Consider the following 26,602-nt stretch of genomic DNA (forward strand, 5'->3'; position numbering starts at 1 on the left):
AGTTCTTGTGTTCCAAAGTCCCGGCCCTTCAAATTGCTTCTATTTTTCATTTTCAATTCAAAATGGTGGCCATCACGTGACCGAAATCCAAATTCTGATCAGATAGATTTTTAGACATTCCTTCCAGGATTCCGAAAATATGACGCCCGAGTCTGTAAGTAAAATAGCAAAAAAGCCTTTTTGATTTTTCACGTTTAAAGATGGTGGCACTTCCGGTTCGATCGACAAACTCCATATTTTGTGTACGAATCAGTAATTACTTGTCTAGTATCGAATTTTTTTTTTAGGTCATTCTGACCTATATTTCGACGATTTTTTTGAAAACTTTGATCCTTAATTTCACCAAGGGGAGATAATTTAGAAAATTTCCAAGGACATCATTGAAGTCGCATTGGCAAGATCTACTAACATTCTAAATTTCACGAAAATCGCACAACTATTGAAGAAGTTGTCAAATTGGTAATAACTTCCGGTTCGAAATGACAGCGACGAATTTTCGAAATGCCAAAATCCGAAATTGCAGATTTGAAGTAAATGTTTCAAGATACTCAAAGAAAAAAGAATTAGTAAAATAGGTCAAATAGTCACAAAGTTACAGCATTGTAGGTCAAATGCATTCCTTCGTAAAATTCGGTGATTTCGGATTCGTAAAACGTTTTGAAAATATATTTAATCAACAGCCACCACCCATTTTTGGGGGGATAGGTAAAAGTTTCAGAACGATCCTATGGTTAGATTCTGAGAAATCCGATTTGTGGACAAAACACAAAAAAAAAATAACAATAACTAGATCTGCTAAGCAGATATTAAAGCTTTCATATTCACAGTCACTGTCACATGTCATAGAAATAATATGAACAGAAAAAAAAAATCATTATAATGAGTAAAAATTTGGTGAAGTTAATTCGATTTTTCACTGGTAAATAATTAAATAGACAAGTGGCATAACTTGACCCGCATCCCATCAGCTATCCTGAAAAATGCTGGAAAAATTAAACAAGTAAATTGTGTTTAGTACTGGGTTAATTAAGACAGGCATATGCCTTTGCTATACAGGATGACATGAGGGAAATTTAGCTTGGGAGGTGTAGGCCTGCAGCCAAAATTTCTAGCTAGCTTAGAAACACAACTCCGCTACACGGTCTTCCATAAAAGAAAAACTATACATTTTTGGAAAGCTTATGATGCCAGGAAGACAAAATCTGGGAGTTCCAAGCAAAATGTTTGCAATTTATTGATTTAGGGCCAGATGAAATTCGTCAAAATTGTCAAATAAATGCTATTTGTGTACTAACAATTCTGAAGTTGACATAAAATTAAATAGTTGGTAAAACACCTCATGCCTTCATCCTTGGCAATGAACAGTTTATTGGACAGATTTTGATGTAAATAAAAATGCTCAAAACACAAACGTCATGGGTGAATAAAGAATTGTGGAAATCCATTAACGGTAAAAAAGAATTATCTCCCTTTCTGTCAAATGCCTGTAATTGATAGACTATCAGGTCTTGTATGAATCATAAGACCAGGTGTGGGCAAACAAGCCCAATAATTATTTTGTTTGTTGGATCTCAAGGGCCTGTTAGGGTTGGTTGTTGGATGTTTGCTCAGAAATTATCGCTTGTATGGAACATGCTAGAGTCGATTTGTAGCATATTCTAGCCAGGGGATATGTTTGACAGTAGTTGAGTGATATGCTTTTGAAATAATGGAGATCAGTAGCACTTTATAAGCATTGAACCACATGATTTTTTTCCACTAAGATAAACATTCTAAACCCACATACATGTTCCCTTTCAATTAGCCACTACAGTATTTTTACAACTGTACATGTAGCTGTGAACTACTATTTCGGATATGATTAATGGTCAAATTACAAACATACATGTAGATATAAGTTAAAAAAAATAATTGTGTATCTGGGCTGGAATGAAGGGAAAGGTTAGAAAACAGGATGAACAGTTGTGAAATTATTTATTAAAGTGAAACAATCATTGAAAATCAAAATTAAACAGTTACTCTGCACATCAAATGTCATCAAAGTTAATCTTCATTATCATCATCACTGTCACTAAATGTATTAACATCAAATTCGGTCTCTTTAACAGTTTTTTTTTTTCATTTTCACATTGACTACACATGCACAGGTCTGTACAAGAAAGGGGGGTTGGGATGGCCTAGAGTGCCGCGCTTCGACCTCTAGCTGGTCGGTCACCTCTGGCTTGTGGCTGTGGCTTTGATCCCAGGTGTGAGCGTATGTGGCATGGAGATAGAGGCGTCTTCTCAACCTCGTGGGTTTCCTCCGGGCACTCCGGTTTCCTCTCACTGCTAAAGACCCATACGCGCAAGCGAATTATTGAAATAAAATTGAAACCGTATGTTAGTCCCAAAATGACCTAGTTTGTGTTGAGTGGACGTTAAACCCCATTTCTCTCTCTCTCTCTCTCTCTCTCTCTCTCTCTCTTCCTGTACAAGACAACTTTGCTGGCCATTTATGATTCTTTCTCTTATGACATCTTCACAGAATATATTGTATGTGGTTTAATATTCGACGAAAGGCTAGTCATCTTTGCTGAAAAATATAAATAAACATATACATGTACACAATTAAAACAAAATTCTGGAGCTTGGTTTACTCTCATTAATTTCGTACAACAGAGGAAAAAGACACTTACACAGGGGTTAACATCTTATTTTCATGCAGAAACCAGCTAATGAAGACAGGAAGGCATTAGCAGTACAAGGAGAGATAGAGAGGAGAATTGCGGTTTAACGTCCACTGGACAAAAACATAGTAATTTCAGGACTCACCCATGGTTCAGTTTTATTTGAATAATACCAGTGGCAAGAAGGCGGAGAATACAAATAAAAAAAACATCACAAATATTTACCTTTCTGATAACTGTCTAAGAAATTCAGTACATGTATATTGCCTATAACATTTTTGGTGATATCTGACCTCAATGGCCACACAATCTTGCCCTCTGATATGCCTTAAAATATCTTCATCCTCTTTCAATTCAGCAGCTTTCAACAGTTGGCCTACAAACAAATTTGCAAACAAATTATACACCATATAGCGTTGAATGTTGTTTGTGCTCAAGGGTGGGGGAGGGAATGTCACTTTGAGGCCTACATGTACATGTACCTGGCTGGTCAACTCTGGCATGCGGTTTAGTTCAGATCCTTTGTGTGAGCGGAAATGGTCTAGAGACAGATCGTCTTAGCAAGGCACCTACAAGTGGGCCAAGAAAATAAAAAACAAGTTAACTTCTCTATGTTTCATCCCTTGTGCAAGCAAATGTGCAACACTTTAACCAATGACTGTGCCAAATCAACAAATGGGGTAAAGGGCTTTACTGGCTAGCTTCATAACAATTTTACAGTGATTGCAGTAGCACTTCTGATTCCATTTACAACAAAAACAACAACACAATAATTAAAAACTGTAGGATGAATATATTTAATATTTATTAGTAATAATTATAAATTTAGTAAGTAACATAATATTAACATTAGGCCTACCTGAGCCTGTTTGGGTCTGAGTCTGTGTTAATACATCCTTCTTCCTATTTTCTCCAACAGTGACAAATCTGTCACGTTTTTTACATATAATACACACAACAGGCAGCACCGATTTACTCTTTCTTTTTGCTTCAGGAGCGTAATTTGTTTGGAGAGCTAGGTCCCAGATCGTCTACACTCCCGCTATTCCCTGGTTGGATTGTAGCCGGGGATTTTAATTTTTCTTTATCTATACGATTACGGGCAGACCCAATTCGGAATTTGTCTGTAAAAGGCCTGTAGCATGTTGGGTGAAATCCAGTATCTTTTGGCGCGTCGATAAATTCCTTGTTTGATTATATCACCCGAAGTCGCCTGTTCAGCTATCCATTTCGCTCGCCCATCAAGTTTTAGCCATTCATGGGCACATTCACGGAATTTATCCCAGCGAGATTTTGTAAATAATTGTTCTCGTTTCTTTCTAAATCCTTGGTAATGAATAATACAGCGTAAATTTGATTTACGTTACGACAAAGTCTAACACTGTAAGTACCAAATAGTCATACGAGATATGTGCATCTCATCAAATTCAGCTTATACCATACCCACAATAATGTTACGGAGTCAGTGAGTTCAAGTTAGACAATACGCTGACCTTCCACTGACCATGCTTATAATATAAAATCTGTCAATGACAGCTGATTCATTGTTTAGTTTTTTTATATGATATATTTAATATCAATAATATATGTATATGCATGCTTTATTTTACTTTACACGACCTCTAAAAATGCCCCAAATCGTAAAAATACGACTTTTTGGATTTCGATCTCCTTTTTTCGGCTACCCCGGACATTTTCAAAAAATGATACAATGATTTCACACAACAGGCCAGCTATTAGCCTCTCGATTGACAAGAGTTTCATCGCCCTCCATTCATTATAACCAATGTCATCGTGCCCTAAAGAATCAACAAATCAGCTTGCTTATCTCTGCTTACCCTAGGCAAAAAATGCTCATCTTTGAACTCAATCATGACATTGACCTAGTGAACGCCTACACCAAGTTTGCACATTCTAGCTTAATTAGAAGGAGAGTTCTTGTGTTCCAAAGTCCCGGCCCTTCAAATTGCTTCTATTTTTCATTTTCAATTCAAAATGGTGACCATCACGTGACCGAAATCAAAATTCTGATCCGATAGATTTTTAGGCATTCCTTCCAGGATTCCGAAAATATGACGCCCGAGTCTGTAAGTAAAATAGCAAAAAAGCCTTTTTGATTTTTCACGTTTAAAGATGGTGGCACTTCCGGTTCGATCGACAAACTCCATATTTTGTGTACGAATCAGTAATTACTTGTCTAGTATCGAATTTTTTTTTTAGGTCATTCTGACCTATATTTCGACGATTTTTTTGAAAACTTTGATCCTTAATTTCACCAAGGGGAGATAATTTAGAAAATTTCCAAGGACATCATTGAAGTCGCATTGGCAAGATCTACTAACATTCTAAATTTCACGAAAATCGCACAACTATTAAAGAAGTTGTCAAATTGGTAATAACTTCCGGTTCGAAATGACAGCGACGAATTTTCGAAATGCCAAAATCCGAAATTGCAAATTTGAAGTAAATGTTTCAAGATACTCAAAGAAAAAAGAATTAGTAAAATAGGTCAAATAGTCACAAAGTTACAGCATTGTAGGTCAAATGCATTCCTTCGTAAAATTCGGTGATTTCGGATTCGTAAAACGTTTTGAAAATATATTTAATCAACAGCCACCACCCATTTTTGGGGGGATAGGTAAAAGTTTCAGAACGATCCTATGGTTAGATTCTGAGAAATCCGATTTGTGGACAAAACACAAAAAAAAAATAACAATAATAATCTTAACAGAAACAATAAGCTTTCATATGTAATATGAAAGCTTAATAACAATAATAATCTTAACAGAAACAATAAGCTTTCATATGTAATATGAAAGCTTAATAATAATCTTAACAGAAACAATAAGCTTTCATATGTAATATGAAAGCTTAATAATCTTAACAGAAACAATAAGCTTTCATATGTAATATGAAAGCTTAACAAGTTAGACAATACGCTGACCTTCCACTGACCATGCTTATAATATAAAATCTGTCAATGACAGCTGATTCATTGTTAAGTTTTTTATATGATATATTTTATATCAATAATATATGTATATGCATGCTTTATTTTACTTTACACGACCTCTAAAAATGCCCCAAATCGTAAAAATACGACTTTTTGGATTTCGATCTCCTTTTTTCGGCTACCCCGGACATTTTCAAAAAATGATACAATGATTTCACACAACAGGCCAGCTATTAGCCTCTCGATTGACAAGAGTTTCATCGCCCTCCATTCATTATAACCAATGTCATCGTGCCCTAAAGAATCAACAAATCAGCTTGCTTATCTCTGCTTACCCTAGGCAAAAAATGCTCATCTTTGAACTCAATCATGACATTGACCTAGTGAACGCCTACACCAAGTTTGAACATTCTAGCTTAATTAGAAGGAGAGTTCTTGTGTTCCAAAGTCCCGGCCCTTCAAATTGCTTCTATTTTTCATTTTCAATTCAAAATGGTGACCATCACGTGACCGAAATCAAAATTCTGATCCGATAGATTTTTAGGCATTCCTTCCAGGATTCCGAAAATATGACGCCCGAGTCTGTAAGTAAAATAGCAAAAAAGCCTTTTTGATTTTTCACGTTTAAAGATGGTGGCACTTCCGGTTCGATCGACAAACTCCATATTTTGTGTACGAATCAGTAATTACTTGTCTAGTATCGAATTTTTTTTTAGGTCATTCTGACCTATATTTCGACGATTTTTTTGAAAACTTTGATCCTTAATTTCACCAAGGGGAGATAATTTAGAAAATTTCCAAGGACATCATTGAAGTCGCATTGGCAAGATCTACTAACATTCTAAATTTCACGAAAATCGCACAACTATTAAAGAAGTTGTCAAATTGGTAATAACTTCCGGTTCGAAATGACAGCGACGAATTTTCGAAATGCCAAAATCCGAAATTGCAAATTTGAAGTAAATGTTTCAAGATACTCAAAGAAAAAAAAATTAGTAAAATAGGTCAAATAGTCACAAAGTTACAGCATTGTAGGTCAAATGCATTCCTTCGTAAAATTCGTTGATTTCGGATTCGTAAAACGTTTTGAAAATATATTTAATCAACAGCCACCACCCATTTTTGGGGGGATAGGTAAAAGTTTCAGAACGATCCTATGGTTAGATTCTGAGAAATCCGATTTGTGGACAAAACACAAAAAAAAATAACAATAATAATCTTAACAGAAACAATAAGCTTTCATATGTAATATGAAAGCTTAATAATCTTAACAGAAACAATAAGCTTTCATATGTAATATGAAAGCTTAATAATAATCTTAACAGAAACAATAAGCTTTCATATGTAATATGAAAGCTTAATAATCTTAACAGAAACAATAAGCTTTCATATGTAATATGAAAGCTTAATAATAATATTAATGCAATGCCGAAGGCTTTCACGGTCGCGAAGGCGTCACACGATCGCCAGATATATGACAAAAGACTATCCCCACCACTCCCCCCCCCCCCCAAAAAAAAAAAACCAAAAAAAACCACACTCTAGCATAACTCAGATATTGACCCCTAAACATGCCCCAACACGTAAAAATACGCTGTTTTCAATTTTCGATCTCCTTTTTCGGCTACCCATGACAATTAGAAAAATTGTACAAGGGTTTCACACAATACACTACCCAGTAGAATCTCGATTGAGCAAGTTTGAAAGAAATCATTGGCGGCTTTTCCGACAAAAGTAATTATATAACTGTTAAATCAAACAACGGATAACTCCTACCTCTTAAATGATTTATATAATTAGTAAATAATTATTATTATCTAATGATTGTTGTTTTGTGACATATATAGTGTAACCAATATATACATTGTACTTTTATAATCAATATGATACTGTGCATTAGTCGTGTTTCTGTTCTTATGAATTTAATTTCTTCATGCAATATTTGTAAATCGCCAGTAGGAATAAATTTCTCTTATATAGATACATTATGCTGGCTGGAAATTACACGGTAGGCTAGCCTTGGGGACTGTTTGGAAATCGCCAGTAGGAATAAATGTTTCTTATATAGATTCATTATGCTGGCTGGAAATTACACGGTAGGCTAGCCTTGGGGACTGTTTGGAAATCGCCAGTAGGAATAAATGTTTCTTATATAGATTCATTATGCTGGCTGGAATTTGCACGGTAGGCTAGCCTTTGGGACTGCGCTGTATCATACGGCCTGTCATTGAGCCAACTGGCGGGGTTTCCATTCCCCGGTTGTACGTATCAAGGAGTAGGGTCGCCTGTCCAACATCGTGGTTTTTCTCCGGGTCCTCCGGTTTCCTCCCACTGCTAATGACCCCTAGGCGCAAGCGAATTATTGAAAAAAAAAATAAAGAACCGTATGTTAGTCCCGAAATGACCTCTAAACATGCTCGTACAGCGGCGCTAGTCTTCTTTTATATAGAATTCCAACCGCCAAGGGATCTTTTACGGTCACACCAATGTGTACACGGGACTTCGGAATCGCGTTCATGTCAGCTACTCAAATATGTAACTGGTTCAAAAATTGATTGAATATTCAATGAAATATCGCCAAGTTTCTGGTTTCGTGCACCTTAAAGATTTGACGTCACTAATAAAATTTTAATACTAATTACAGATAGAGTCCATGCTCAAACAGCGTCACGCCTTTTATCACAGGTACAATATTCGATATGAATACAGCGCAGTCCCAAAGGCTAGCCTACCGTGCAAATTCCAGCCAGCATAATGAATCTATATAAGAAACATTTATTCCTACTGGCGATTTCCAAACAGTCCCCAAGGCTAGCCTACCGTGTAATTTCCAGCCAGCATAATGTATCTATATAAGAGAAATTTATTCCTACTGGCGATTTACAAATATTGCATGAAGAAATTAAATTCATAAGAACAGAAACACGACTAATGCACAGTATCATATTGATTATAAAAGTACAATGTATATATTGGTTACACTATATATGTCACAAAACAACAATCATTAGATAATAATAATTATTTACTAATTATATAAATCATTTAAGAGGTAGGAGTTATCCGTTGTTTGATTTAACAGTTATATAATTACTTTTGTCGGAAAAGCCGCCAATGATTTCTTTCAAACTTGCTCAATCGAGATTCTACTGGGTAGTGTATTGTGTGAAACCCTTGTACAATTTTTCTAATTGTCATGGGTAGCCGAAAAAGGAGATCGAAAATTGAAAACAGCGTATTTTTACGTGTTGGGGCATGTTTAGGGGTCAATATCTGAGTTATGCTAGAGTGTGTTTTTTTTTGGTTTTTTTTTTTGGGGGGGGGGGAGTTTTGGGGATAGTCTTTTGTCATATATCTGGCGATCGTGTGACGCCTTCGCGACCGTGAAAGCCTTCGGCATTGCATTAATATTATTATTAAGCTTTCATATTACATATGAAAGCTTATTGTTTCTGTTAAGATTATTAAGCTTTCATATTACATATGAAAGCTTATTGTTTCTGTTAAGATTATTATTGTTATTTTTTTTGTGTGTTTTGTCCACAAATCGGATTTCTCAGAATCTAACCATAGGATCGTTCTGAAACTTTTACCTATCCCCCCAAAAATGGGTGGTGGCTGTTGATTAAATATATTTTCAAAACGTTTTACGAATCCGAAATCACCGAATTTTACGAAGGAATGCATTTGACCTACAATGCTGTAACTTTGTGACTATTTGACCTATTTTACTAATTCTTTTTTCTTTGAGTATCTTGAAACATTTACTTCAAATCTGCAATTTCGGATTTTGGCATTTCGAAAATTCGTCGCTGTCATTTCGAACCGGAAGTTATTACCAATTTGACAACTTCTTTAATAGTTGTGCGATTTTCGTGAAATTTAGAATGTTAGTAGATCTTGCCAATGCGACTTCAATGATGTCCTTGGAAATTTTCTAAATTATCTCCCCTTGGTGAAATTAAGGATCAAAGTTTTCAAAAAAATCGTCGAAATATAGGTCAGAATGACCTAAAAAAAAAATTCGATACTAGACAAGTAATTACTGATTCGTACACAAAATATGGAGTTTGTCGATCGAACCGGAAGTGCCATCATCTTTAAACGTGAAAAATCAAAAAGGCTTTTTTGCTATTTTACTTACAGACTCGGGCGTCATATTTTCGGAATCATGGAAGGAATGTCTAAAAATCTATCGGATCAGAATTTGGATTTCGGTCACGTGATGGCCACCATTTTGAATTGAAAATGAAAAATAGAAGCAATTTGAAGGGCCGGGACTTTGGAACACAAGAACTCTCCTTCTAATTAAGCTAGAATGTTCAAACTTGGTGTAGGCGTTCACTAGGTCAATGTCATGATTGAGTTAAAAGATGAGCATTTTTTGCCTAGGGTAAGCAGAGATAAGCAAGCTGATTTGTTGATTCTTTAGGGCACGATGACATTGGTTATAATGAATGGAGGGCGATGAAACTCTTGTCAATCGAGAGGCTAATAGCTGGCCTGTTGTGTGAAATCATTGTATCATTTTTTGAAAATGTCCGGGGTAGCCGAAAAAAGGAGATCGAAATCCAAAAAGTCGTATTTTTACGATTTGGGGCATTTTTAGAGGTCGTGTAAAGTAAAATAAAGCATGCATATACATATATAGATGGCCAGCAAAGTTGTCTTGTACAGAGAGAGAGAGAGAGAAATGGGGTTTAACGTCCACTCAACACAAACTAGGTCATTTTGGGACTAACATACGGTTTCAATTTTATTTCAATAATTCGCTTGCGCGTATGGGTCTTTAGCAGTGAGAGGAAACCGGAGTTCCCGGAGGAAACCCACGAGGTTGAGAAGACGCCTCTATCTCCATGCCACATACGCTCACACCTGGGATCAAAGCCACAGCCACAAGCCAGAGGTGACCGACCAGCTAGAGGTCGAAGCGCGGCACTCTAGGCCATCACAACCCCCCTTTCTTGTACAGACCTGTGCATGTGTAGTCAATGTGAAAATGAAAAAAAAACTGTTAAAGAGACCGAATTTGATGTTAATACATTTAGTGACAGTGATGATGATAATGAAGATTAACTTTGATGACATTTGATGTGCAGAGTAACTGTTTAATTTTGATTTTCAATGATTGTTTCACTTTAATAAATAATTTCACAACTGTTCATCCTGTTTTCTAACCTTTCCCTTCATTCCAGCCCAGATACACAATTATTTTTTTTAACTTATATCTACATGTATGTTTGTAATTTGACCATTAATCATATCCGAAATAGTAGTTCACAGCTACATGTAGAGTTGTAAAAATACTGTAGTGGCTAATTGAAAGGGAACATGTATGTGGGTTTAGAATGTTTATCTTAGTGGAAAAAAATCATGTGGTTCAATGCTTATAAAGTGCTACTGATCTCCATTATTTCAAAAGCATATCACTCAACTACTGTCAAACATATCCCCTGGCTAGAATATGCTACAAATCGACTCTAGCATGTTCCATACAAGCGATAATTTCTGAGCAAACATCCAACAACCAACCCTAACAGGCCCTTGAGATCCAACAAACAAAATAATTATTGGGCTTGTTTGCCCACACCTGGTCTTATGATTCATACAAGACCTGATAGTCTATCAATTACAGGCATTTGACAGAAAGGGAGATAATTCTTTTTTTACCGTTAATGGATTTCCACAATTCTTTATTCACCCATGACATTTGTGTTTTGAGCATTTTTATTTACATCAAAATCTGTCCAATAAACTGTTCATTGCCAAGGATGAAGGCATGAGGTGTTTTACCAACTATTTAATTTTATGTCAACTTCAGAATTGTTAGTACACAAATAGCATTTATTTGACAATTTTGACGAATTTCATCTGGCCCTAAATCAATAAATTGCAAACATTTTGCTTGGAACTCCCAGATTTTGTCTTCCTGGCATCATAAGCTTTCCAAAAATGTATAGTTTTTCTTTTATGGAAGACCGTGTAGCGGAGTTGTGTTTCTAAGCTAGCTAGAAATTTTGGCTGCAGGCCTACACCTCCCAAGCTAAATTTCCCTCATGTCATCCTGTATAGCAAAGGCATATGCCTGTCTTAATTAACCCAGTACTAAACACAATTTACTTGTTTAATTTTTCCAGCATTTTTCAGGATAGCTGATGGGATGCGGGTCAAGTTATGCCACTTGTCTATTTAATTATTTACCAGTGAAAAATCGAATTAACTTCACCAAATTTTTACTCATTATAATGATTTTTTTTTTCTGTTCATATTATTTCTATGACATGTGACAGTGACTGTGAATATGAAAGCTTTAATATCTGCTTAGCAGATCTAGTTATTGTTATTTTTTTTTTGTGTTTTGTCCACAAATCGGATTTCTCAGAATCTAACCATAGGATCGTTCTGAAACTTTTACCTATCCCCCCAAAAATGGGTGGTGGCTGTTGATTAAATATATTTTCAAAACGTTTTACGAATCCGAAATCACCGAATTTTACGAAGGAATGCATTTGACCTACAATGCTGTAACTTTGTGACTATTTGACCTATTTTACTAATTCTTTTTTCTTTGAGTATCTTGAAACATTTACTTCAAATCTGCAATTTCGGATTTTGGCATTTCGAAAATTCGTCGCTGTCATTTCGAACCGGAAGTTATTACCAATTTGACAACTTCTTTAATAGTTGTGCGATTTTCGTGAAATTTAGAATGTTAGTAGATCTTGCCAATGCGACTTCAATGATGTCCTTGGAAATTTTCTAAATTATCTCCCCTTGGTGAAATTAAGGATCAAAGTTTTCAAAAAAATCGTCGAAATATAGGTCAGAATGACCTAAAAAAAAAATTCGATACTAGACAAGTAATTACTGATTCGTACACAAAATATGGAGTTTGTCGATCGAACCGGAAGTGCCACCATCTTTAAACGTGAAAAATCAAAAAGGCTTTTTTGCTATTTTACTTACAGACTCGGGCGTCATATTTTCGGAATCCTGGAAGGAATGTCTAAAAATCTATCGGATCAGAATTTGGATTTCGGTCACGTGATGGCCACCATTTTGAATTGAAAATGAAAAATAGAAGCAATTTGAAGGGCCGGGACTTTGGAACACAAGAACTCTCCTTCTAATTAAGCTAGAATGTTCAAACTTGGTGTAGGCGTTCACTAGGTCAATGTCATGATTGAGTTAAAAGATGAGCATTTTTTGCCTAGGGTAAGCAGAGATAAGCAAGCTGATTTGTTGATTCTTTAGGGCACGATGACATTGGTTATAATGAATGGAGGGCGATGAAACTCTTGTCAATCGAGAGGCTAATAGCTGGCCTGTTGTGTGAAATCATTGTATCATTTTTTGAAAATGTCCGGGGTAGCCGAAAAAAGGAGATCGAAATCCAAAAAGTCGTATTTTTACGATTTGGGGCATTTTTAGAGGTCGTGTAAAGTAAAATAAAGCATGCATATACATATATAGATGGCCAGCAAAGTTGTCTTGTACAGAGAGAGAGAGAGAGAAATGGGGTTTAACGTCCACTCAACACAAACTAGGTCATTTTGGGACTAACATACGGTTTCAATTTTATTTCAATAATTCGCTTGCGCGTATGGGTCTTTAGCAGTGAGAGGAAACCGGAGTTCCCGGAGGAAACCCACGAGGTTGAGAAGACGCCTCTATCTCCATGCCACATACGCTCACACCTGGGATCAAAGCCACAGCCACAAGCCAGAGGTGACCGACCAGCTAGAGGTCGAAGCGCGGCACTCTAGGCCATCACAACCCCCCTTTCTTGTACAGACCTGTGCATGTGTAGTCAATGTGAAAATGAAAAAAAAAACTGTTAAAGAGACCGAATTTGATGTTAATACATTTAGTGACAGTGATGATGATAATGAAGATTAACTTTGATGACATTTGATGTGCAGAGTAACTGTTTAATTTTGATTTTCAATGATTGTTTCACTTTAATAAATAATTTCACAACTGTTCATCCTGTTTTCTAACCTTTCCCTTCATTCCAGCCCAGATACACAATTATTTTTTTTAACTTATATCTACATGTATGTTTGTAATTTGACCATTAATCATATCCGAAATAGTAGTTCACAGCTACATGTACAGTTGTAAAAATACTGTAGTGGCTAATTGAAAGGGAACATGTATGTGGGTTTAGAATGTTTATCTTAGTGGAAAAAAATCATGTGGTTCAATGCTTATAAAGTGCTACTGATCTCCATTATTTCAAAAGCATATCACTCAACTACTGTCAAACATATCCCCTGGCTAGAATATGCTACAAATCGACTCTAGCATGTTCCATACAAGCGATAATTTCTGAGCAAAAATCCAACAACCAACCCTAACAGGCCCTTGAGATCCAACAAACAAAATAATTATTGGGCTTGTTTGCCCACACCTGGTCTTATGATTCATACAAGACCTGATAGTCTATCAATTACAGGCATTTGACAGAAAGGGAGATAATTCTTTTTTACCGTTAATGGATTTCCACAATTCTTTATTCACCCATGACATTTGTGTTTTGAGCATTTTTATTTACATCAAAATCTGTCCAATAAACTGTTCATTGCCAAGGATGAAGGCATGAGGTGTTTTACCAACTATTTAATTTTATGTCAACTTCAGAATTGTTAGTACACAAATAGCATTTATTTGACAATTTTGACGAATTTCATCTGGCCCTAAATCAATAAATTGCAAACATTTTGCTTGGAACTCCCAGATTTTGTCTTCCTGGCATCATAAGCTTTCCAAAAATGTATAGTTTTTCTTTTATGGAAGACCGTGTAGCGGAGTTGTGTTTCTAAGCTAGCTAGAAATTTTGGCTGCAGGCCTACACCTCCCAAGCTAAATTTCCCTCATGTCATCCTGTATAGCAAAGGCATATGCCTGTCTTAATTAACCCAGTACTAAACACAATTTACTTGTTTAATTTTTCCAGCATTTTTCAGGATAGCTGATGGGATGCGGGTCAAGTTATGCCACTTGTCTATTTAATTATTTACCAGTGAAAAATCGAATTAACTTCACCAAATTTTTACTCATTATAATGATTTTTTTTTTCTGTTCATATTATTTCTATGACATGTGACAGTGACTGTGAATATGAAAGCTTTAATATCTGCTTAGCAGATCTAGTTATTATTTTTTTTATTGGGGGAAGCTAGATCTCAGCAACTATAAGAGATAGAGGTTTGAAATTTGATTTTCTGTCGGAAAAGTGGTGTGCAGCTACTGCTTAAAGCTATTTCCAAATTTGTGCGCATAGCGAAAATGCGTCAAATCTTTAACGTGCACGAAAATTGAAAATCGGCCATTATTCTCTTAATTCTCAATGGATTCTTCAGATATTTACATTTTTGGATAGCTGGAGACATTTCTGAGCAGATAGCAGTTATCTCAAAAATCGATTGAGAATTAACGGAGTTATGGCCGATTATCAATTTTCGTGCACGTTAAAGATTTGACTCATTTCCGCTATACGCACAAATTTCAAAATAGCTTTAAGCACACTACTTTTCCGACAGAAAATCAAAATTAAAACCTGTATCTCTTATAGTTGCTGAGATCTAGCTTCCCCCAATAAAAAAAAAATAACTAGACTTGCTGGCAAGACTGAAGGCTTTCAACGTAGAAAAGGCGTCACACGGTCGCAAGATGCATGACAAAGACTATCCCAACCACTTCCCCAATCCCCCAAATAAAAACACACATTTGCATAACTCAGATATTGACATGTTCTTTGCACGCGCATTACGATAGAAGGAAAGTGAAAAATATAGTTGTACAATTCACAACATGATAATCTTAGATTGGTAGAATCGGACAGACGCCGGCAATCCAAATATGTAATCGAAAACTCAACATTCCAAGAAATAACAATTTTAGTAAATTTTCATGAAAAAAATGAGAACGACATGGTAGCTTAATTCGGCTGTTATCGCATCCGCAATATCCCCGGCTGTACAAAAATATAACTTTTCGAACATCGGTTGGGAATTGACATAATTAGGGCCGATTTTCAATTTTCGTGCACGTTAAAGATTTACATCACTTTCGGTCTGTTCACAACTTTCGCAATAGTTATAAGTAATAACTGTTAAAAACATGGGTAAAATCAATATTCAGAATTCTACCTGTCACAGTTTCAGAGATCTACACGAATTGGAAAAGGAATTAAAAAAAAACAACAGTTTTTCGAATGGGACAAAAGGAGTGTCATGTCTCAGATAACTAACTCAGCCCAAGTCATTTTTTTTATTTTTTTTTTTTTATTAAATATTTATTCACAATATATACATTGTACAAAATACATAATTCTATTTTCATTCTACAAGAATAATTTCACAGGATATTTACAGTTTAAAAGTTGTATATATAAATATACCCATACACACACACAAACACACAAACACACCCACACACTCATCTTAAATAAAAACATATTTTTCAGTTGATATATTAATACAAATATATCAATTTGTAGTTTCATTAAAAGTTACCTGTGATAAGTAATAATATAGTTAGTATATGTATTTATATAGTCAATATGTGATCTGCACTGGAAAGCATAATTCTATATTGTAAAAGGTTTCGCTCTATACCTAAAATAAAAAATCTATTTCAAATAATTTCGAACCACGTGACCTCAAGAGAGCGAAACTTAACGAAAATTCTCGAGGCAAGTTAGGGCGTCGAAGGAAATTGTATAGACAATTTTAAATGAATAATATATTAACATGTCATATTTATCTGTACATCTATACATAGCCTTTTACAATACAAAACATATTAAATATACATGTATTTTTAAATAAGTTGTAATGGACCATTCGATTCCTTATATTTTTAAGTATTAAGGCGTAATTTAACTTCATTATTCTCAATACCTAATACATTAGATTTCTCGAACAGTTCTCTAAAGTGGTTTTCTTTATAATGAAATAAAAGATATCGAAAATGAGATTCGATACATTTAATGAATAATTTGATGACAGTACATCTATTACTTTCCCACTTTTAACATACATATTTCGCCGTTTTATTATGGCTAGACGAGCAAATGAAAGTAGGACAATAAGTATATTATTCTTTTTACTCCCCTTAATGTGTTTTGTACCAAACAGAATGAGATGATGAAACTCTGACAGGCTGAATCCTTGAGGATACAAATTTATGAGACTAGATCTTAAATATTCACGAAATGTTGAATTACCAGGACATGTTAAGAATAAATGGTTCATATCTTCAATTTGTCTTCTTTGGCAGAGTGTACAAAACGGTTCATCAATAAGTCTATATTTATATAATTTCTTATTGGTGTATATAATATTATGTAAAATTCTATAGTCATTTTCAATACATTCATTGCTTTTAAAATAACAAAACATAGATGCCCAAACATCTTTCCATACAATATTAAAGTGTAACTGATCCCAAAATAATTCACTTGTTGGTTTCTGATAGAATTTTTCTCTTAATATAGTATAAAATATTTTAGATGTACAATTTTCAACCGGCAGAGTTCTTTCTCCATAAGGGATACATAAATATATTTCGTTATGAATCACATTGCTTTCGTTATCAATAATATTTAACCACGCTGGAGGTATAGACGAACAAATAATATTAAAACATTTTTCAATTTTGGTATAATTAAAGTCTTCATCATCACAATCAAACAGATCTAGTATATGTGTTAAAGGAAGAAAACCCGGTATTACACAATAACATATGTCAGCAATTTTTACAATTTTATGCAATATATAATAATCAAAATGTATAGTTTTACCATTATATAGAATATGTGGATTATCAAACAAAGGCTGGTTTAAAATATCGTTATAGCTAGTAGGCATTATACGGGTGTCATTATTAATATTATTCCAGGCAATTAACACAGCTCTATAAAATATTGGTATATTTACAAGACCACCTTTAAAACATTTCATAGAAAATACTTCTATATCTAAATTCATTTTATAATATGATTTTAAAAAGTAATTGAGTAAGTGTTTCCATACAGCATTATAAGAATTATCAATATATCTTTTAGGCCAGACAAGTCTAAAAGCATCTTGTCTTAAAATTATTTTGGGAATATTTAAACCTCCTTGGGTATGAGTGCCGAGAATAGTGGAACTTTTTATTAAGTTTTTTTACCAAACCACAAGAAATTCTTAATAGCTGATTCGATATCATTGACAATGTAATCCGGTATGTTTAAGATTCTTAATGGATACCATAAAATTGACATACATAACATATTAATAACAATAGATTTCCCCATTAAAGTAAGGTGTCTTTGGGACCACATATTTAAAATATTTTTAATTTTAGACAATTTGGGATCCCAGTTTCTATGTGTACAGGCGGTAAGATTTGGTCCCAAATATATTCCTAAGATCTCGATACAGTCATGTATGACTTTAATATCTACAGCTAGAGTTACATTATTATATTTAATAGAGCCTGCAAGTAAAAGTTCGGATTTTTCAACATTTATTCTAGCGCCGGAAATTTTACAATAAAGATCAAGCTGGGAGAATGTATTAATAATCGAATCTGTATTAGCTAGGGTGAGGGTACAGTCGTCAGCGTGCTGATATAAAAGAGATGGTGTGGGGGAGCCAGGTATTGAAATACCAGTAATGTTAGTATTGGATTTGATGAGGGCGTTAAGAGGTTCCGCCGTAAGGACATACAATAATGCAGACAATGGACAGCCCTGCCTGACGGACCTAGTAACGGGAAAAGAACGTGACAAATGACCATTGATTTTAACACAACTACGTACATCAGTGTATAAAGTTTTTACATGGTTAATAAAATTAGTTCCAAAGTTGAAGTGTTTTAAAACAGCAATAATATAGGAATGGGACACTCTATCGAATGCCTTAAGGGCGTCTAATTTTAATAAATAACATGGTATGTTTTCAAAGTCTACAAAATCTAAAACATCTCTAATTGAGGCGATATTACTGGCAATATCTCGACCTGGAACACATGACTGATCAGGCGAGATAAGTGTACTAATTACTGACCGTAGTCTTAGAGCTAAAATTCGAGAATATATCTTGTAATCAACATTCAACAAGTTAATAGGTCTAAAATTCTTCAAATCACACTTTTAATTTATAAAATAAGGAAATAACCTCATATTTCATTGTGCGAGATAAAGATTGAACATTATTTATATGATTTAAAATATATGAATAAATAGGGCCTATCACATCCGACATGCGTAAATACCAAGTAACGGTTAATCCATCATTACCCGGGGACTTGCCTCGTTTCATACCGTTAAGTGCTGTATAAACTTCACTAGGTGTGATCGGCCGGTCACATGACTGGCTATCGATATCACTCAGTCTACTTGAAGCAAAATGACAAAGTGTCGTCTGCTCATCAGAATCGACTGCTAAATCAGCTGTATATAATTTTTCATAATATTCACAACATGTATAAATAATATCACCAGGATCATGTATAAGGTTATTATCTTTATCAAAAACACATTTAATTAAATTATTCTCTTGATTTTTCTTTTCAAGATTTAGAAAATAAGATGTACATTTATCAGATTCTAAAGCGTCTCTGGACTTTGACCTTAAAATTGCTCCTCTACATTTATTCTGTTCATATTCTGCTATCTTATTTTCTAATTCTTGAATTAAAATCGGATCTACATAAATACCTTTGGCTATTTTAGCTTGCAAATTTATCAGTTTATTATTAGCCTGCCAATATTCATTTTTATCGTGTTTGTTTATTTTACGTGAAAATGAAATAGACTCTTTTCTAATGGCATATTTTAAATTATCCCACCAAATCAAAGGTTCGGTTTTATATAAAGTAGATGTTAGGTTTTTGTTGATAACGTTAGTAATACGTGATACGTATTCGGGATTATTCAGCAAATTGTTATTTAAGACCCACATTCCCGGTCCGCGTTCAATTGTATCAAAATTCATATTACATATAACAAAATTATGATCACTGAAACTGGTGGTTTGAATAAAAGCATGCATGCAATATGGTTTGAGAGATCTACTAATGAAAATATAATCTAATCTACTCATTTTTGGTAAATTATTCCGAGTAGCAGTGCGTGTAAATGCTTGTTTAGTTGGATTTTTATCTCTCCACACATCAATTAAATAATTGTTATTCATAAAGTTGTTAAAAGAAACGGAGCTTGAATTAATAGATGTCATATTTGTCCCCCTGTCTAAATCTCTGTCTATAACATCATTAAAATCACCAGCTATTACATTATTTTGTGAGGCATCAATACAGTTATACTGTTTGAATGGCATTTAGTAATTGAACACATTAAAATAAACACAACAGTTCTATGGATAACAATTACTATATTTAATTAAAGCTACGTTTCAACAATGATTCTCTTGTCGTTATCAAGCACAATTCTGATACAGACGTTCGTTCGTTCTTGGTGTTTAACGTCTGCTTCCACATAAGTGATATCGCAGACAAGACATAGGAGAGCCGAAGCTGATTCCTGTTTTTTAGAATATGATTTTGCAATCTTTCCATTTGGCCTTAGGCCATGGATTTGGTTTAGTGGGAAGTTCTACCCTTTATTTAATACAAAACATATCGTTTGGTAGATGATCTCGTCTGCTTCTGGATTGGTAGATGTCATCGTTTGGGGTTAGTGTTTAGGTGCCAGGCCCGTCTTATCGTGGCCTCCCCTTACTTCACTGTCCCACTCTCTGGGTTTGGTATCAGTTTTATTTGCGGAATAGTGTTTAGGTGCCAAGTTCGTCTGACTATAACTCCCCCTTACTCCACTATCCTGCTAGTTTGGTAGATGTTATCTTTGTGGGGTTTGTGTTTAGGTGCCAGGCCCGTCTTATCGTGACCTCCCCTTACTCCACTATCCCACTCTGTAGGTTTGGTGTCTGTTTTTGGTGGAATAGTGTTTAGATGCCGAGTCCGTCTGATCGTGACTCCCCCTTTCTCCACTATCCTGCCAGTTTGGTATAAATCCCATATGTAGTTTAGTGTTTAGATGCCGGGCCCGTCTAACCGTGACCACCTCTTACTTCACTATTCTACTTAGTCCAACTGTGTCCATTAGGGCGTGGATTTGTTCGAAGATTTGCAGTTTCAGATCTGGTCTCGGAAAGAGTAGGTTCTTAGAGTTGAATGCTATGTTGTTGGTCTCCATTGTTCTCACTAGTTCCCTTTTCGCCTCCTCGTATACCTCGCAGTCTACCAGGACATGGTTGGCGGTACATTCTTCTCCGCACTCACAGATGATGACTTGGTGTTTGTAGTCTCGCAGCCGCTCTTTCACCCTTAGCTTCGATATAAGTCTACAAATATCTCTTCTAGGGTGATTGAGTGTTGTCTTTGTGTAGATCCTGTCATCCAGCCGGAATCTGTATGTGTCCAGTTCAACGAGATTTAATTTCCAGATTGAATTGACGTGTCTTTTGACCATACTGTAGATTTCCGTGGTGGTGTAGTCTATGGTGCGGAGTGGTGCTGTGTCCTTGAGACCTTCATTGGCGAGTCGATCTGCCTCCTCGTTTCCTCTAATGTTGACATGTGATGGAATCCACACGAGTTCTACTTTGCTTCCCTTCTCTAAAACCCTCTGGTACAGCTGCCTGATTTCCAAAATGACTTCTGGTCTTGAGTCCGAGTTGTCATTTTGGATTGAAATCAGACTGCTCAGAGAGTCGCTTGGAATGACGAACTTACTAGTCTTTTGATGGGAAATCCATGATATAGCGTCACAAATGGCCACAAGCTCTGCAGTGTACACCGAACAGTTATTGGGCAGTTTCCTGCTTATTCCCTGTTCCCCGTTTGGCAGGTATATTCCAAACGAGCTGGTGTCCCTTTCAGGATTGCGTGAGCCATCCGTGTACACATGGTCCCAGTCATCAGACGGCCAGTTGTCTTCCAGAGAGAAAGCACGTGCAGCAGTGGGGTTGTTTTTCTTGTCGGTTTTCTGTAGTAGATCTAGATTAACCGGCGGTATAGGAAGCGTCCAAGGGGCGATCACTGTGGGGTCGTGTTCATTTATCACGAGCTCCCCCAGTCGCAGTTCCTTGATTGTTTCCCTGATACCCTGGCCGAAGCTTTTCTTTCTAGGATCTCTCACATATCTTGTATTTTTTAGACTGACAAAGGTTGGGGATCTTTCGCCCAGTTGCGAGATCTTAGCCCAGTACCTTGTCGCTAGTTCTTTTCTTCTTAGGGATAGGGGCAACTCCCCGACTTCCTGCAGTAGTGCCTCTCTCCCAGTCCCTTGCCCTACGCCAGTCGCAATACACAGAGCTTTGTATTGGATGGTGTCAAGCTTCCTTAAGAGTAATGGCGCGCAGTTCATGAAGGCCAGAGAGCCGTAGTCTAATACAGATCGTATTAGAGCACGATACACCATCATTAGTGTGACTCTGTTGGCCCCCCAAGTGCTGCCCGTTATTTTCCTCATTAAGTTTAGGATTTTGGTGCATCTATCTACAGTCTCGTCGATGTGCGGTTTCCAGGTCAGCCTTCGGTCAAAGATTACGCCAAGGACCTTGGTTTGTTCTTTAAACTCGATGGTTTTCCCGTTCATACACAGAGTCATTCTGCTTATCCCTCTATCCCCGCTTACAAGCATGCCGACTGTTTTCTTCTCCGAGACTTTGAATCCCCAATCGTTTGCCCATGCCATGAATTTGTCTAAGGCCTTCTGCATTTTCTTTTGTAGTTCACAGAAGTTCCTCCCTTTCCTCCATATGGTACTGTCATCAGCAAATTTAGCTAACTCAGTTTTGGCGTCGAGGTAGGACGATTTCTGTATGTCGTTGATCATGATATTGAAGAGAGTGGGACTGATAACCGATCCCCGGGGCGTGCCATTTTCTAATGTTTGCTCGGCACTCAGGAATCTGCCAACATTCACCTGTATCTTTCTATCGCTCAGAAAGCTTTTGATCCACCGAAACATTATGCCCGTTATACCAATACCTCCTAACTTGAAGAGCAGCTCGTCTAGCCAGACTAAATCGAAAGCCTTAGTTAAATCTATGAACACGACACATAACAGGTTCCCAGAGAGGAGTGCCTGCGACATGACTTGCTGTAGTCTCACCAAGTGGTCCGTTGTTGAACGCCCTTTCCTGAACCCGCTTTGATTTTCGTCGATCAGTCGGTTGCTCTCCAGATAGAACTGTAGTCGTATGTTAACCATTGTTTCCAAGGTTTTGCACAGTGTGGATGTCAAACTTACTGGTCGATAGGACTCTGCCTTTGTTCTCTCTTTACCTGGTTTTGGAAGAGGGATGACGTTGGCTTTCCGCCATTCTTTAGGTACCTCTCCTGCCAGCCAGGATGTGTTGAAGAAGTTTAGTAGTATCCTTTTGGCATTTCTAGGCAGATGTTTGAGCATCGAGTACTTTACTTTGTCCTCACCAGCCGCAATATCCTTCTTGAGGGAAAGAGCCCTATTTAACTCCTCCTCAGAGAAGGGTAGATTGATTGGTTTAGCCCCTTCATTAGGTTCAATTTCTAATGAAGGGTGCTGTGAGTAAAAGATTTCCTTTCTCTTCGAAACTCTGGTGATTGGTTTTCGTCCCTGCTTGCGTCAGCGAAAGCTTTTGCAAGTAGATCTGCCTTTTCATTGCCGTTGGTAACGTACTCATCTCCATTCTTTAGGTTTGGTATGTTGAATGATCTGCGCTTCCCGTTCATGGCGTTCAGCTTCTTCCAGACGGCACCTGTGTGCGTGTTTTGATTCAACGCATTACAGAATGTCATCCAGTGTCCGCTTTGTGCCTTCCGGATGGTGTCTCTTGCGGCGTATTTCAACTTCAGGTGGTTTTGGTGATTGACTTCATTGTAGTGGCGTTTCCGTAGGCGTAGTACCTTCTTTCTTTCGTTAACCGCCTTCTGACATTCTGGTGACCACCAAGGTTTTCTAATCCTTGATTGCCCTCCAGAAGTCTTGGGAATGGAGTCGTCTGCGGCACCTATAATAGCACTCGTGATGTTGGCTGCGTACACGTCGATGTTGGCATCGATGATGTCTTCTTCTTTCCACCCAAGGCAGCCTACACGGAAGTTAGCCCAATCAGCCTCTTTTATTTTCCAATTGGGTTTCCCGTTATAGACTTCCCTGGTTGTTTCACATTGGATGCAGAGTTCTATCAGTAGATTGTCGCTGCCAAGTGTTTCATCTTCGTGTACTTGCCAGTCGCAGCGGTTTGCCATACCAAGCGTACAGAGCGTGAGATCCAGATGTGAAGGTGAGGCATTTCCTCCAACAAAAGTAGGGCTCTCGTCGTTCAGTACGCATAGGTCGTTCTCTTCTATTATTGAGCATAGGCTAATCCCCCGACAGTCATTCCTCATTTTAAGTAAATGTTTCAAGGCACTCCTCAAAAAAAGAATTAGTAAAATAGGTCAAATAGTTACAAAGTTACAGTAATGTAGGTCAAATGAATTTGTTCGTAAAATTCGGTGATTTCGGATTCGAAAAACGATTTGAAAATATATTTAATCAACATTCGCACCCCATTTTTGGGGGGGTAGGTCAAAGTTTCAGATTGATCCTATGGTTAGATTCTGAGAAATCCGATTTGTAGAAATGACAAAAAAAAAAAAAATAATAATAGGAACAAGTGGTATCAGATGCCTCAGAGAGAATATTCAAATGCTCCTTGTGATACGTTTGTAACACAATTATAACCTAATGTATTACACGGGAGTGGAGTGGGTGGGTCGGGGGGCTTTTCGATTGGCAGGGGACTATTAAAATGGGTAAGCAGAGATAAGCAATTTGATGAAACTTTGTGTATAGTTTCATTACATTAGTACCTTGACCATATTACCTTGACCAAGTTCGACAATGAGCATTCTCTTAGTCAGGATAAGCAAAGCAACTTGATTGGCCGGGACTTTGAATTGGTTGATGCTTTGGGGTATGATAACTTTGGTTATAATGAAGTACTGGAACATAACAACCCAGCTTTTAATTGAGCTAGAATGTTTAAACTTGGTGTAGATGTTCATCAGGTCTTGACTGAACATTTTGAGCTACAGCTTGGCAATTTCATTGGTCGATGCTTTGGGACAAGATAACCTTGATTTCTATCTGACAGAGAGTGATGAAATTTACAGTATAGTTTGATTGCTCGATACTTTTGAAAAAAATATGAAAGTGCGATTAATTAATGTGTCATCTTTTACTTTGGGGTTTTGGCGGGAGACATCAGCCATACTGTTTGCTTGTTTAATATCCCCTATACAATATACGCTCGACCTCATTACCCGAACTGGGGTAGAAAAGTGGGATCTTTGACAATGAGGCAATGAACTTGTACATTCTTTTGCAGCTGCACAAGAGGGAACATCAACGCCGGATTAACCATGGTGGTGGGGAGGGGGGCTGATACCGACCGTGAAGCCCCGCAAGGGGGTCGGGTCAGGGGGTTCTCCCGCTAAGAAATTTTAATTGGAGGCCGAAAACGTGATTTCATGGCATTTCAGGCACTTGTGTCGGAGCCATTTAGAAGTACCTCCCCCAGAAAAATAAAATTCTGCCACAAAATTAGCCACAATCCATGCGGGTGCTGTGAAATTTCTAGAGGAGGGAGCTGGAACCCATGAGCCCGTTAAATTCGCCACTGTAAATGAGCAGAGCTACATCAAACCTAATTTTGAGTCCCTCAGTGATAAATAACTTGATTCAAAATCGTATTATAGCCCCAACGACGATTTGATGAATGGAGACCGTAACGTTACGACAAAGTCTAACACTGTAAGTACCAAATAGTCATACGAGATATGTGCATCTCATCAAATTCAGCTTATACCATACCCACAATAATGTTACGGAGTCAGTGAGTTCAAGTTAGACATTACGCTGACCTTCCACTGACCATGCTTATAATATAAAATCTGTCAATGACAGCTGATTCATTGTTTAGTTTTTTATATGATATATTTAATATCAATAATATATGTATATGCATGCTTTATTTTACTTTACACGACCTCTAAAAATGCCCCAAATCGTAAAAATACGACTTTTTGGATTTCGATCTCCTTTTTTCGGCTACCCCGGACATTTTCAAAAAATGATACAATGATTTCACACAACAGGCCAGCTATTAGCCTCTCGATTGACAAGAGTTTCATCGCCCTCCATTCATTATAACCAATGTCATCGTGCCCTAAAGAATCAACAAATCAGCTTGCTTATCTCTGCTTACCCTAGGCAAAAAATGCTCATCTTTGAACTCAATCATGACATTGACCTAGTGAACGCCTACACCAAGTTTGAACATTCTAGCTTAATTAGAAGGAGAGTTCTTGTGTTCCAAAGTCCCGGCCCTTCAAATTGCTTCTATTTTTCATTTTCAATTCAAAATGGTGACCATCACGTGACCGAAATCAAAATTCTGATCCGATAGATTTTTAGGCATTCCTTCCAGGATTCCGAAAATATGACGCCCGAGTCTGTAAGTAAAATAGCAAAAAAGCCTTTTTGATTTTTCACGTTTAAAGATGGTGGCACTTCCGATTCGATCGACAAACTCCATATTTTGTGTACGAATCAGTAATTACTTGTCTAGTATCAAATTTTTTTTTAGGTCATTCTGACCTATATTTCGACGATTTTTTTGAAAACTTTGATCCTTAATTTCACCAAGGGGAGATAATTTAGAAAATTTCCAAGGACATCATTGAAGTCGCATTGGCAAGATCTACTAACATTCTAAATTTCACGAAAATCGCACAACTATTAAAGAAGTTGTCAAATTGGTAATAACTTCCGGTTCGAAATGACAGCGACGAATTTTCGAAATGCCAAAATCCGAAATTGCAGATTAGAAGTAAATGTTTCAAGATACTCAAAGAAAAAAGAATTAGTAAAATAGGTCAAATAGTCACAAAGTTACAGCATTGTAGGTCAAATGCATTCCTTCGTAAAATTCGG

At 36.6% G+C, this 26,602-nt stretch overlaps 1 long non-coding RNA gene across 1 annotated transcript; it reads right to left on the reverse strand.

The window, feature by feature from the left end:
• Positions 1–2,470: 2,470 nt before the first annotated feature.
• On the reverse strand, positions 2,471–4,035 carry LOC126814515 (uncharacterized). Its single transcript, XR_007677640.2, has 3 exons — positions 3,526–4,035; positions 2,892–3,042; positions 2,471–2,572 (listed from the first exon to the last, which is right to left on the reverse strand). It is a non-coding gene; the product is annotated as an uncharacterized LOC126814515 (long non-coding RNA).
• Between the last annotated feature and the right edge of the window lie 22,567 nt (positions 4,036–26,602).

Source organism: Patella vulgata, chromosome 3 (genome assembly GCF_932274485.2).
Source record: "Patella vulgata chromosome 3, xgPatVulg1.2, whole genome shotgun sequence".
NCBI classification, from domain to species: Eukaryota; Metazoa; Mollusca; class Gastropoda; family Patellidae; genus Patella; species Patella vulgata.